The sequence below is a fragment of the Protopterus annectens genome, chromosome 2.part1 (genome assembly GCF_019279795.1).
Source record: "Protopterus annectens isolate FY-2018-M chromosome 2.part1, PAN1.0, whole genome shotgun sequence".
Classification (NCBI taxonomy): domain Eukaryota; kingdom Metazoa; phylum Chordata; order Ceratodontiformes; family Protopteridae; genus Protopterus; species Protopterus annectens.
Genome location: NC_056729.1, coordinates 466,940,734 through 466,953,323, shown reverse-complemented (window position 1 = coordinate 466,953,323; position 12,590 = coordinate 466,940,734).

Genomic DNA, 12,590 nt, shown 5'->3' with positions numbered 1-12,590 from the left:
CAAAAAAGAGGCTCAGGCATTTCCTTCTCCCTCAGCACAGGCCTTTAGCCATACCCCCTGTTTTAGACATTGTGGATGTTGTGTTTTCGGAGTCGAGCTTGACCCCGGACTCATTGCCTCCGGCTCCCAGCAAGCCTGGCAGATATTACAGGGTCCCTGACTCGCACAAATTTTTATTTAGAAACCCTGCTGCTGATCCTGAAACTATTTCACAGGGTCCAAAGGGAGTTAAGGCCTCGACACAAAAAATCCTACCCCCTCTGACAGAGATTCAAGGGCACTGGATAGATGGGGAAAGAAGGTTTATACATCTGCAACCTTGGCTATTAGGGCCTTAAACTGCCAGTTTCATATGCTCAAGTATCAACAACATGTTATGGGATTGCTGAAACAGAAAATGATGTTGATTTCTGAATGTGCAGAAAGTAAAGAATTGCAGGAATTATTGCATGCAGCTGAACAAGTTGGAAAGCATACTTTGCAATGTGGTTTTGATTCCTTAGAGGCCTCCTGCAGGGCCGGAGTTACTGGATCTGTGATTAGGAGGCATGCCTGGCTAAAAGAGCAAAATTTGCCTGATCATGTTAAAGCTAAATTACTGGATGCACCTTTACAGCTCGAAACTCTGGTATTAAGGCAGATGAGGTTTTAAAGAAAATGGAAGACAAGGCTAAGTTTATGCAAACTGTAAAAGACTTCTTACAAGTGCAGCCACCAAGGTTCAGTAGACACTGGCCTACAAAAAATTGGTCCTTTCCTGTGTCAGACAGAGCTCAAAGGGGCAAATCTAGACGCCCAAAGGGTTCCAGGTACCAGGCAAGATTCTTACAGGTCAAAGCAATGGGGTGCTTCTACCTCCAAATCTGGAGGAGATAAAGCGCATACCTACAGAAAACAGTCCCAATGACTTCCCTCTACCTTCACCAAGCACTTACCTTTTGGCAGTACCCTTAGGGGGAAAATTAGCACTTTTTGCTCAAAATTGGCAGTTAACCCAGGACAAGTGGGTACTAAACATAGTATCACAGGGATACAGATTCCATTTCCATACTCTGCCAATGGCAAACGGTTGGCCGGATCTGCCAAAAAATCAATGGGCAGAGGCACAGAAACAGGTTACGTCCCTCATGGATATGGGGGCTATTCAGCCAGTACCAGAACAGGAAAAAGGACAAGGTTTTTACTCTACTGTTCTTGGTACCCAGAAAGGACAAGGCCTGGTGGCCAATACTGGATTTATCAATTTTGAACACATACCTGGACATTCCAAAATTCAAAATGCTGACTGCAGCAGCTTCTGCCCATGCTGGGCAAGAATGCTTGGCTGGTGACATTAGACCTAAAAGAGGCATACCTGCATGTCCCAATAAGGGAATCGTGCAGAAGATACCTCAGATTCAAGGCTGGCTTAATGCATTACCAATTCTCTGCACTGCCCTTTGGCTTATCTACTGCGCCCAGGGTCTTTATAAAGTGCCTGGCACCAGTAATTGCTTTTTGCAGACAAAGTAGTATACAAATATATCCTTACTTGGACGACTGTCTCATTCAAGCAGAGAAAAAGGAGACACTTCTTCAACACCTGGCATTTGTGAAAAGGCTTCTAGCATGCCCTAGAGTACACAATAAACGAAAAGAAATCACAACTGGTACCCTCTCAAAAGATAACATTCCTGGGTGCAAGCTTGAATACAACTGCCCAGATGGCTTACCTCACACCAGACAAACAAAGGCAACTGACTACTTACTTCAAACTGATGGCAATAAAAACCCAGTTGTCTGCAAGACAAACTCTGCAGGCTTTGGGCTTCATGGCATCCTGCATCCTACTGATTCCATATGCAAGACTGCATATGAGGAAACTTCAATGGTACCTAACAAGCTTATGGAGTCAACATTGTCACAGTCTGGAAACAATGATTCCTCTCATTCCCTGCCTACAACAGGAGTTTCTATGGTGGGCAAAGGCATGTCACCAAAACATGGGGCGGGCCTTCACTCTACCCCCTGCCAGCCAAACCTTAACAACAGATGCATCAGATTATGCATGGGGGGCCCACATGGCGGGAAGATGCATTCAGAGCATATGGACCCCAAAACAAATGCATCTACATATCAACCAAAAAGAGATGCTAGCTGTTCAAAATGCCCTGACAGCCTTGAAGGACTTACTTCATCCAGGACAACTACTGATAAAGACGGACAACACCACGGTTATGTGGTATATAAACAAGCAGGGGGAGCATACTCATACCCCCTTTGCAGATTAGCCATGGCACTGTGGGACACAGCTTTGACTTACCAAATACATCTTCAAGCTCAATTCCTGCCAGGAAAACAAAATACTCTGGCAGAAGATTTAAGCAGAAACCTTATGGACCCTCATGAGTGGAAACTCGATCCACAAGTCTTCAGCATGATAACAAAGAAATGGGGGAGCCCGGACATAGATCTATTTGCCTCCTCAAAATTATCAATTGAAAAGATTTTGCACAAGGGCTTATCACAGACCAGCATGGAAAGTGGACACCCTAGCCGTCAGTTGGAAAAACCTATCAGTGTACGCCTTTCCTCCTCTGCCTCTTCTTCCCAGGGTCCTACTAAAAGTCAGACAAGAGAAACCAAAGATGATACTAATTGCCCCGCCGATACTGGTACCCAATCCTAAGGAACTTGTCTCAATACCCAGCTTGGACCTTACCTCAAAGACATCACCTACTGTCCCAGAAAAACAATCAGATCCTGCACAATCAACTCCAGACACTGAACATGTCAGCATGGCTGATCATGTAGTTATACAAACAACACCTCTCAGTAAAGCTGTGATGGATGTCATTTTGGAAGCCAGAAGGCCTAGTACTAGAAAATCTTATGCTGATAAATGGAAGAGATTCTGTGCTTGGAATCGAGCACAAGGAACTGATACAGCAGAACCAAATATTCCTCAGATATTACAATACTTGACTGAGATGCTTGACAAAGGCCTGTCTTTCTCATCAATTAAAATCCATGCCTCTGTCATTTCGGCTCATTACAATACAGAGCCACCAATCTTTTCTCATCCTTTACTAAAGCAGTATCTTAGAAGAGCCAAAAATGTAAGGCCTCCTAGAAGATCACCAATACCTGCATGGGACCTCAATTATATGGTGGAAAAACTCACCCTGCCTCCATTTGAACCAGCTGATATAAAGTCCTTATGGAAAACAGCTCTGCTACTAGCAATTACTTCAGCAAGAAGAGTCTCAGAGCTACAGGCCCTCATGGCTGTGAGCCTTTTATCATATTTTACCCAGAGAGGGTGTTTCTGGGAACCAATCCTTCATTTATGCCTAAGGTGGTTTCCAGTGTGGCTCTTAACCAAACTATTCATCTGCCAACCTTTTATCCAAATCCGCAGAAAAAGGGGGAGAGAATTCTGCATTCCTTGGACGTACACAGACAGCTAAGATTCTATTTGAGCAGGACTAAAGCTCTAAGAAAAACTGAGCAATTACTAGTGACATATGCTGCAGGATCAGAAGGAAAGGCTATTTCAAAGCAGACAATTTCAAAGTGGATAAGCCACTGCATTCGTTTTTGCTACTTACACCATGGCAAACCTGTGCCCAAGGGCATTGGGTCTCATTCCACCAGAGCTGCAGCTACTTCAGCAGCCTTTCTCAGAGGAGAACCAACCAAAGACATTCTAGAGGCTGCTACTTGGAGTTCTGTTCACACCTTTACCAAGCATTATCATTTGCCTCTCTACTCTAAGTTCAGGGCAGGCTTTGCCACAGCAGTTCTGCTGGGCCTTATCGCCGCACCTAATGCTGTTTAGTTTCAGCCTTCCATCCATAGCTTTGGGATTCTACCCAAATGTAATGACTGCAACAGTGAAACACGAAGAACATAGTACAGTTGTGTACACTTACCATAAATGTAGATGTTCGAGTGTATTCACTGTTGCAGTCCAGGTTACCCGTCCACCATCCCCCTTTCATTCTGGAGTTTCTTTCCTTCTCTATCTTCTACAACCTATGTGGTGTATTTGCTTGTAGATGAAGGTAAAGTTTGTATTGATGCATGTATATGTAGTTCATATATATATATATATATATTTTTTTTTTTTTTTTTTTTTTTTTTGCTACTTTTTTGGGGGCACCTGACATCTGGGGCAATAAAAACTAAAGAAAATGGTGGCTGCTTGTTTTATTCCCCTGATGACCTGACTTCATGGAAGAGGAGACCACAACCGATGCAGGACCCAAGACTTTGGAATTCAGGCTGACGGAGGGCAACCTGCCAGCAGATCACCCAAATGTAATGACTGCAACAGTGAATACACTCGGACATCTACATTTATGATAAGTGTACACAACTGTACTTTTTCCCAACTGACCACTAGGACCCAGCTTTCAGCTAGGAATCCTGCAAGCCCTGGGGTTCATGGCATTTTGCATACTCCTCATTCCATATGCCAGGCTGCATATGAGGAAACTTCAGTGGTACCTAAAGAGCCTTTGGTGTCAACACACTCAAGATCTGGAAACTCTTCTACCTATTATTCCTTGCCTGAAAAAGGAATTTCTTTGTTGAGTGACAGCCTGCTCCCACAACAAGGGACTGCCCTTCAACCTACACCGCGGCGCCCAGACCATCACCACAGACGCATCAGACTACACTTGGGATGCACACCTGGACGGCAGGTGCATACAGGGCCAATGGAACCCACAGCAAATCCCCATGCACATCAGTCTAAAAGAGATGATGGCTGTGCAGCAGGCCTTGATAGCTTTCAAGCCCCTTCTCTCCCCAGGGGTCGCCTAATCAAAACAGACAACACCATTGTGATGTGTTGCATCAGTCAGGGAGGGACTCGCTCCTACCCGCTGTGCAGGCTGGCCATGACCCTTTGGCTCACAGCCTCATCCATGCAAATACACCTGTTAGCACAATACCTTCCAGGCTCACTCAACTCCCTGGCAGACCAATTAAGCAGAAAGCTTTTGGACCCACATGAGTGGCGGCTTAAATGAAGCACCTTCTTCCTAATAACTCAGAAATGGGGAACCCCGGAGGTCGACCTCTTTGCCTCCCACACCAACCATCAGCTCAGCAAATTCTGCACCAGGGAGCATCACTGCATGGCTTGGAAAGTGGATGCCCTGTCCTTCCCCTAGGTAAACCTCTCAGTCTATGCCTTTCCTCCACTACATCTCAAAAAACCAAGGACCATTCTCATAGCTCCAGAGTGGCCCAGACAGCACTGGTACCCCTTGCTGCGCAGCCTGTCCCCGCTGCCCCCATGGAATCTTCCTCAGATTCCAAACCTCCTAACCCAGAGGGAAGGGGAATTCATGCACCCACAATTGCAGGCACTCAGTTTGGCAGTATGACTTATTCCCTAACCCCTGACCAATCTGCCATCCTCAGTAAACTGGTTCTGGATATTTTCCAAGAGGCCAGATGCCCTAGCACCAGAAAGTCTTATGCAGATAAATGGAAAAGATTCTGTACCTGGATCCAGGCTAAGGGGGCCAATACGGCACAACCATCAATCCCTCTCATCCTGGATTACTTAGCTGACCTACTACACAGTGGTTTCTTTCTCCTCTATAAAAATTAATTCCTCTGCTATTTCTGCTGATTTTCCCATTGAGCAGCCTCTTCTCACACCCTCTGATTAAACAGTTCCTCAGAGTGGCTAGCAACTTTAGGCCCCCCAGAAGGGCACCAGCTTGGGACCTTAACTTTGTCTTGGAAAAGCTCATCCTGCTTCCTTTCGAACCAGTTTCTTCTGCAGAGCAAAAATATCTCTCCTGGAAAACGGCCTTCCTCCTGGCCATCATTTCAGCCAGAAGGGTCTCTGAGCTGCAAGCACTCATGGCTGTGGAACCCTTCATCATCTTCAATCCAGACAGGGTGTCCCTCAGAACTAATCCATCATTCATGCCCAAGGTGATGTCCTGTGTGGCTCTCAACCAATCCATTCATTTGCCCACCTTCTTTCCTAACCCCTAAATCAAGGGGGATGGATTCTGCACTCTCTAGATGTGCACAGACAGCCTAGATACTATCTGGACAGGACTAAACCCTTCAGGAAGTCTGATCAATTGCTGGTTAGCTTTGCTTCAGGGAAATAAGGCAAAGACATCTCCAAGCAAATAATTTCCAAATGGGTAGCGCACTGCATCAATTTCTGCTACAAACAGCATGACAAGTTCCCCCTCCCCCCCAAGGGGGTCAGGGCACACTCCACCAGAGCAGCCTCCACCTCTGCATCTTTGCTCAGAGAGGTCCCCACCAGGGACATCCTGGAGGCTGCCACCTGGATATCTGTTCACACTTTTACCAAACATTACCACCTGCCTCTCTTCTCCAAATCCAGGGCAGGGCTTGCCTCTGCAGTCTTGCAGGGCATCCTAGCCAGCCGCTAGTTTCCTTGACTGCCTCCCCCCATTTCCTCAGCTTTGGGAATCTACCCAAATGTGATGACTGCAACAGTGAAACACAAAGAACATAGTACAGTTGTGTACACTTAGCATAAATATACATGTTAGAGTGTCTTCACTGTTGCAGTCCTGGCTTCCCTCCCTCCAGCCCCCTTCTTCATTTTGTTACCTTTCTTCACTGTTTTTCTCCTTTCATTACAAGGGATGTATTGGTATTTATTTTCCACTGGTGGGGTTCTTCCACCAGAACCTGGCCTCCTACTTTGGTGGCTCCTGACAGGTTAGGGCAAGAAAAACTGATGTAATGGTGTCGGCTGCCTTCCTTTATACCACTGATGACCTGACGTCGGTCCTCAAGCGACAGCAACCGACACAGAAAAACTAAGTCTCTGGTATTCAGGCAGGCCGAGGGCTACTCTGGCAGGGATAACCCAAATGTGATGACTGCAACAGTGAAGACACTCAAACATTTACATTTATGGTAAGTGTACACAACTATACTTTCTACATCCTTCCTGTTTGAGAAATAGGTTGTAGACTAATGACAGTATTCACTGAAGTGCAGTTACACAGAAATGATCCTTTGACATGCAGTTATACAAAACTAATTCTTTGACATCCAGTCATACAGAATTACACACATAAAAGAATCATGTCCAGGTTGCTGTGTATTTTACACTAGGTCTAGAAATACTACCTGATCGTATAACATCAGAATCAGAACTGAATCTAGCAACAGGGACTGTTTTCAAGGAATGTTCAGCTTTGGGGACATCTGGGACATCATCAGGAATGGGAATAGGTCCTGAGGCATGTTCTTCAGTATGAGCATTGTCTGGGTTGCTCTGAGATCTAGAGTCTGTATTACAGGTATGATGCTGCAATACTGATTCAGACACCAGAAAAAGATACCTGTGGTTTCTCGTGTATTATATACCCTCAGATTCCACTAAGTAGGATCTCGTCTCTGCACATATACCTCTCACTTGACCAATTTGAACAAGGCCTTTCGCCGTTTGCATTCTCACTGTGTCTCCTTCTTTCAACAGACGAAGAAATCTGCGTGTTTTTTCATTGTTGGACTTCTGAAAAGAACGCTTCTTAAAGAGTTGGGCTTTGATTTTTCTTGTGTTTTTAGCATTCAGCACCAACAAACTAGAACTGATAGGCAAGGTTGTTCTGGTTTGCCTAGATAGAAGTATCTGAGCAGGTGAGCCAAGTAGGCTGTCACTGGGTATATTTCTGAGATTAAGTAAATTTAAGAAGGTATTGGTATTGTCACACATTGAACTCTCTAGTAATTGCTTTACAATCTTTAATGCACGTTCAGCCAAGTTGTTTGACTGTGGATATTCCGGACTACTAGTAATATGGAAAAAGTCCCACTCTCTTGCAAATTTCTGAAATAATTGACTGGTAAACTTGGTACCGTTGTCAGAAATAACTTTGTGTGGACTACCATGGACTGAGAAATGGCATTTCAACTTAGTAATAACAGCACTGGACATTAGGTTAGGTAGCAAATCGATTGCAAACCAGTTTGAATGAGTGCACCAACACCAAGTAATGCTAATTGTTCCACTCAAATATGTCAGTGGCTACTGTTGACCAAGGTAGTTCAGGAATCTGGCTTAGCTGAAGTGGTTCTTTTTGCAAATGCGGTTTAGTACTGTTGCATACTGAACAAGATGAAAGCATTTCATCAATGTCTTTTGACAGAGAAGGCCAAAATACTAGTTCTCTCGCCTTCTGTTGGTAGCTTTGGAACCCAGGTGGCCACACTGCAAAATCTGAATGTACTCATGTTGTAAGGAAATAGGAACAATAACTTTAGGACCTTTGAAAATGATACTATCTTCCATCAGCATCTTATCTCTGTATGGAAAACAAGATTGTACTTCTGATGGTAAACCAAGATTGCTTTGACCGCCATCCAACATTGATGAAGTGGTTGAGCTTCTGCAAAATTGGATCAGTCTTTTTATGATCTCTAAGCACATCAAGTCTCGTAGAAAAATGATCCACTTCCATGACATTATGGTCAAAGTTCTCTACATCAAGCTGTTTTGTGGTATTTCTGGGTGATCTGGATAAGGTATCAGCCAGATAAAGAAATGTACCTTTTGTATGGACCATTTTGAAGTTGTATTTTTGTAATCTGAACATCATTATTTGTAGTTTTCTGAAGCAGTATTCATAGGTTTCTTTAAAATAGTGACTAGAGATTGATTATCAGTTTCGATTTGGATAGCTTGGCCATAAATATAATCATGGAACTTTGAACGTGAAATTGCCAAAAGTTCCTTCTCAATTTGAGCATACTGCATTTCAGTTTGGGTAAGAGTTCTAGATGCATAGGCAGCTGGTCTGCCCTCTTGAAGAATAACTGTACCAAGAACAAACTTTGAAGCATCACAGGAAAGAACTACTGGTTTGTGGATATCATAATATCTCAATGTAGGCGGGTTGCTGTTTGAGGTTATCAAATGCTGTCTGGTGCTGTTCCAACCATGACCAGGCAACAATTTTGCATGTCGGCTCTCTTAAAGGTACTGAAAACTCACTAAAGTCCGTGATAAATTTACCCAAATAGTTAACCATATCAAGGAAATGCTGTAGAGTTTGGACATTGTCTAGAGCTGGCATCTCAAGAATGGCTGCTTGTTTGGAAGGGTCTGGTTGTAGGCCTGTACTGGTAAATAAATGAGCTACATAAGTAACTTCTGGTAGCCTGAATTTATATTTCAGATGATTGAGCTTTAGGTTCACAACGTGCTCTCTCCAGCACTTTCCTGAGGTTTCTGTCATACTCTGCTTCTCCATTACCTCCAACCAGTAAGTCATCCACTATTATAACACACAGATAACCTGAAAAAAGTTGTTGTCTTGCACACTGAAAGACTTCACTGGCATTATTTATTCCAAAAGGCATTCTGAGAAATCTGTATCTACCAAATGGTGTACTGAATGTAGTCAAGTAATGTAGATTTGTGATCAAGCATTACTTGCCAAAATGAACTCTCTGCATCCAAGACAGAAAAAACAGTGGCACTTTGCATGAGAGCGGCAATGTCATCGACTGTACACATAGGATGATGTCTCTTTAATGCCTTGTTCAAGTCTCTTGGGTCAATTTATATTCTGATTTCATCTGAGATTTTTTTATGAATACCATAAGTCATGGCAACCACCATGGAAGACGCCCACTCAGTTGGTTCTGTGACTGGACAAATCACATCTTGCTGCACCATCTTGTCTAACTGGACCTTGACTTTGCCCTACATAGCTATTGGAACTCTCCTCACTGGTCTGACCACTGGACTGACCTCTGAACTGAAAGTTTGCATAGCTCATTTTCAGAAACATCAGCATACTCTGAGAAAATGGCATCAATGAAGCTGGAACTAGAACATGTTCTTACATGATGGACTTCTTTGGTTAAAGAAAGCAGTTTTATTCTTAAACTGTGTCTGAGATCTAATAGTGACTGCACAGGTCTTCTGACTACATAAAATTGCAAGCTATAACTGTTCCCAGCTGAAATAGTATGAAAGCACTACTGAGCCTTCAATTTGAATCTGTTCACTTCTATAAGCAAAAAGCTTCACACAATTAGCCAAATTAAGTTGTTTAGCAGCTCTTACTCTCACAAATATTTCTGCTGACATAACATTACAGTTTGAACCAGTGTCTACTTTGAGCTTTGTTGGTTTGCCATTGATCAGAACAGTACAAAACACTTCGTTCTTTGCCAACAAATCTACTGCATTAACCTTTTCACCGACCACTGATGCACCATTTACATTGAAAGTAGAGTTGCAACTTTCTACATGATCAACTTGCTTTTTTGAGTGACCTTTCTTAATAACTAAATGAGGCTTGCTTGATTTACAAAACTTTTGAAAGTGGTTCAATTTATTACACTTGTGGCATTGATGACCAAATGCTAAGCACTTCTCTCTTGTAGACTCATGTTTGGCACCACAATTACAAACGTTAACAGTAAAACTTGACTTGGGTTTTGCTGACTCACCCTTGTACTGCACTGAGCATGTCCATTTTGCTGAGCTAGTCTTGGAACTTGCAAGAAAGTTACGGGTCCTCCCTGGAAAACCTGCAGGGGTTGCAGCTGCCATGTGCTTAAGCCTGCTTCTGCTAGCCACGTGCTGCATGCTGTCTATGCTTGCTCTAGAGGCTGCTGAAACCATACTTGTGTGCCTCTCTGTGAGCTCATAGGTTTGACAAATCTCTGTAGCTTTGCTCAATGTTAAATCACTGTCACAAAGAAAAATCTTTCTCACTGCAGCATTATTAACACCACACACAAGCCTGTCCTTTATTAACTCATCTTTCAAATCACCAGATCTGCACATTTTCGCTTTATTTCTCAAGTCAGTGATGTAAGCTGCAAAGGTTTCTCCTGGCTTTTGGTCTCTTGTATAAAATAGGTGCCTCACTAATGTAACATTTGTCTGGGGGTTACACATTTCTCTAAATTTACGTTTTAAGCACTCAGAGTCCTCTCTTGATTCAGCTGGTACAACAATATGGTGGTTCCCCTTCCTGCATATACTGCTGGTGCATACACAAATGAACGCTCTCTTTCAATGGCTTCTGACCCTGTTAAGCAAAATAATTGCCCTTGTACTGCATCTTTGTTAGAAAAAGCTGCTTGTATGAAAATATCATATTCCTCTTCAAATACTCCATTTCTCTGCATTATTTTGATCAAACCCCAGTGAACTGGGTCTGCAAAATGCCTCTGCCATATCAACACACAGTACTGAAGGTGCTTGAAATTATGTACAAAGACACACACACACACACACATATATATATATATATATATATATATATATATATATATATATATATATATATATATACCAGAACTTGTAATTGTGCCCAATAGCACAACAAGCTCTTTGAAATAACTGCACTTTGCCAACTAAGTCTCCATAGCACAGAATATTTTAAAATCACTGTACTTTGCCAAACCACCCTTTATCAGTGTAAGAAATACTTTAAAGTGACTGTACTTTGTGAATTAACTGTACGCAGCACAAGAAGCTCAGAGTAAGAAACCCTTTGAAAGGCATGCACTTTTCAAATGAACTCTGTATAGCACAAGAAACTTTTCAAAATGGCTGTACTTTGCGAAATAACTGTATAGTGTAGGAAACACTGACATGGCGGCATTCTGTGAATAAATGTACATAGCACAAGAAACTTTTCGAAAATGTCTGTGCTTTGCAAAATAACTGTACTTTGCACACAACAAACTCTCTGAAATAATTGCACCAGAATAAAGCACACACTGCAAACACTTTGCGCACACTGAGATACTTCAAACATCTCTAGTTATGCTTTGAATGGCTTTGGTCAATGTGAAATAGCTTATGCCAAAGCACAGTCATTTACTAAAAAACATACAGTCTTGCTTTTCTAAGCTTATTTTGCTTTTTTATTGTACTCATTATACTTTTCTTGTTCTAATTATGCAAACTGGAGGTAGTTCTGAACCCCATAACTGTATAGAACAAAATGCATCACAAAAACAGCTTGTTTGTTTATTTTTCAGAATTTAAATTGGGGAAACCCAGTTGCCAAAGTAACTTTAGACATTTATTCCGTTGTTTATAACAAATTGGGTATTACCTTACCACAACTGCTACAAGCTCATTCAACTAGGTCCATGGCAACTTCAGTTTTCCTATCCAGGGTGTCCATGCATGGCATATGTGCAGCAGCAACTTGGGCTACTCCCCTACTTTTATTACTCATTACAAATTGGATCTGGTCTCCAGGGAGAGAGCATCATTTGGTTCAACTGTGCTCAGGAATATCCTTCCTTAGAGTCCACTTAGGATTAAAGTTGGCTGGGGACTCTGTCCCATCAGTTGAGGATAAAATGAAAACTGACATCAGATAAAGACGTTCTGTACTTACCATAATGTTCCATCAGTGTTGTCCATTTTCATTCTTCCTCAACTTCCCACCCACCTACACCCTCCATCCTTTCTATTCACAAACTTCTAGATAAATGAGCTGTTAGAGGAACATCATTTATCCTTTATACTGAGCTCCAGTACAGTTTCTCCTATATTGAGCACATGCCTTTTTTATGTCTCCTATGTTTGTGCATGTTAAACTTTT